Genomic DNA, 2,457 nt, shown 5'->3' on the forward strand with positions numbered 1-2,457 from the left:
GCTTCAAAACAGAGCCGTTCACATTCACGACCGGGAGAATGAGTCACTGCCATCGTGTGGTCGGCGGGGTGAGGAACACTTTGCTCTTGATGCAATAATATCAGTGAGCCAGCAGATGGCGCTGGTACATCATACGGATCTTTTGATGATTGTAAAATTCTAGGATTTGTAGTCAAAGCACCGTCTTTGCTGTCGTATAAGTGTTGGGTTGGGACCTATGGATATCTGTGGTGCAGAGGGGGCTGATATTTCTCATCCTGTGTGTGTGTGTGTGTGTGTGTGTGTGTGTGTGTGTGTGTGTGTGTGTGTGTGTGTGTGTGTGTGTGTGCGTGCGTGCGTGCGTGCGTGCGTGCGTGCGTGCGTGGTAATAACAGGCCAATCACCAGAATGCCCTCCTCGTATCTGATCTTTTATTTTTCTATGACGAAGTGACCAAGGCATTGAAATATGCTAGTTCATCATTTGAACCATAGAAATCCAATACTTTCTTTATTTTATTAGGATTCCTGGCCTTTCATCTTTAGAGGCCCATTAGGGTCATGGTGATGGTCCTCTATGGCTCAGTTGGTAGAGCATGGCACTAACAATGCTTAGGTTGTGGGTTTGATTCCCGCTGGGACCATATATACTGAATGTATGCACTCACTGCAATGTAAGTCACTTTGGATAAAAGCGTCATCTAAATGGCATATGATGACAGCCCCACAGAGACCAGCATTGCTGTCAGTGCATGGAAGTAGCAGAGGACCTATACACGCTTGGCAACATACTGTTCTGTTGATTGCCTCAACACCTCAGGGATCATGGGAGGCCGGTGGAGGTAGAAATCGGAGGACGGGCTCATTGTAATGCATGGAACGGAATGAGGAATGGTATAAAAAGCACCTCTATGATTCCGTTCCCTATTCAATTCCATGCATTACCATGAGCCCGGCCTCTGATTTCTATCTCCACCAGCCTCCCTTGCTCAGGGTTCTCAACAAAAGACATTCGTCACATCTCCAAGGTGCTGGGCAGATCACAAAGCTCTGGGAGACAGCTGTGACACCAGACAGCACTTATCTCTTCTAACGAGAGAGATGGAAGTGTTCTTCATAGAACAGTACATTTACATTTTGACATTCTTGACATTTAGCAGACATTGTTATCCACAGCGACTTACAAGAAGTACATTTGTTATGGGTAAGTGAATCATCTATACATCAGTCATCATAAGAAAAAAATATACGCTAGGACCAGGGGCTATTGGCAGTCACAATGCTAAAAGAAGGATTTTTATTATTTTTTATAACAGGAGAGGAACTGTACAGAGGGGTAGTGGGGGGTGAAGGAGGGTAAGTCAAGATGTTGCCTGAAGAGATAGGCAAAGGTCTTCTGTCTACGGCGGAAAACAGTTGTGACTGCAGTAAGAGCTTTCCTCTATTGAGAAATTGCACTTCATCTCAACGTGACTGCAGTATAAATCAGATCCTGTATTTCATTGTCAATGTCTTATCAGTATCTCAGGAAGAATTCATCCGGAAAAGGTTATTTATTTATTTTATTTTATTTATCCTTTTTTTATTCAGGCGAGTCAAGGGCAAACTGATTACAAAAATACATCAAGATTTTAGGTCTTAAAAGGACACAATTTGCACAGGCAATACATTTTTTTACAGACAAGAATCAGTTATAACAAGGGCACTCCTCTAGAAATAGAGGAATCCTTAATCAAGCTCCTAAAATGGCCGTACGATCCTCAAGCTGGTCTGGGGCTTCCCTACATACTCATCCACTCACAGGCTAGAGCCAATCATCTGTCTGAACAGATGGGGTTCTGGCATGAGAAGAAATACATCATACAATATTCCCTCTAATTACTCACATTTAATAACCACCCAGGAGTGTGTCACGTCACAGAGATGCAGTCAACACCGAAATCAATACAGACACGTCAGTGTAGCACGTATACGATTACATAAAGCTGTAGTCTCTAAACTGCTAAACTGGTAGTCTGGCCTAATAATCACATTCATTTGAATCATATCAGTATTTATTAGTAATTAAACCTGTTAATAATATGTCTGTATGGCAGAGAATCATGAAAGTGTCATAGGGTTGTGCAAATTTAATTAGATTTCATTAACCCTTGCTAATTGCCGTAAGACATAATTTCATGCAAATTAATATTGATAAGGTCAGGGAATCAAGTGGAAAATTGTGAGCAGAATTCATTAAATCTGAATTCAGAGTTGATCTGGTGCTGTGCCGTTTTAACTGATGCTAATATTAACCAGCGATATTGCCATGTAGAGCTATAAAGAGATGCTATAATTTCTCGCTACATTGCCATCAGAAATGGCCATTACCTCATGTGCTTATCTCGTCCATCCAGGGGAGGCTGGTAGAGACAGTAATCGGAGGACAGGCTCATTGTAATACATGGAATGGAATGAAAAATTCCTCATTCCATTCCAT

Source organism: Argentina silus, assembly GCF_951799395.1.
Source record: "Argentina silus genome assembly, chromosome: 4".
Lineage (NCBI taxonomy): Eukaryota > Metazoa > Chordata > Actinopteri > Argentiniformes > Argentinidae > Argentina > Argentina silus.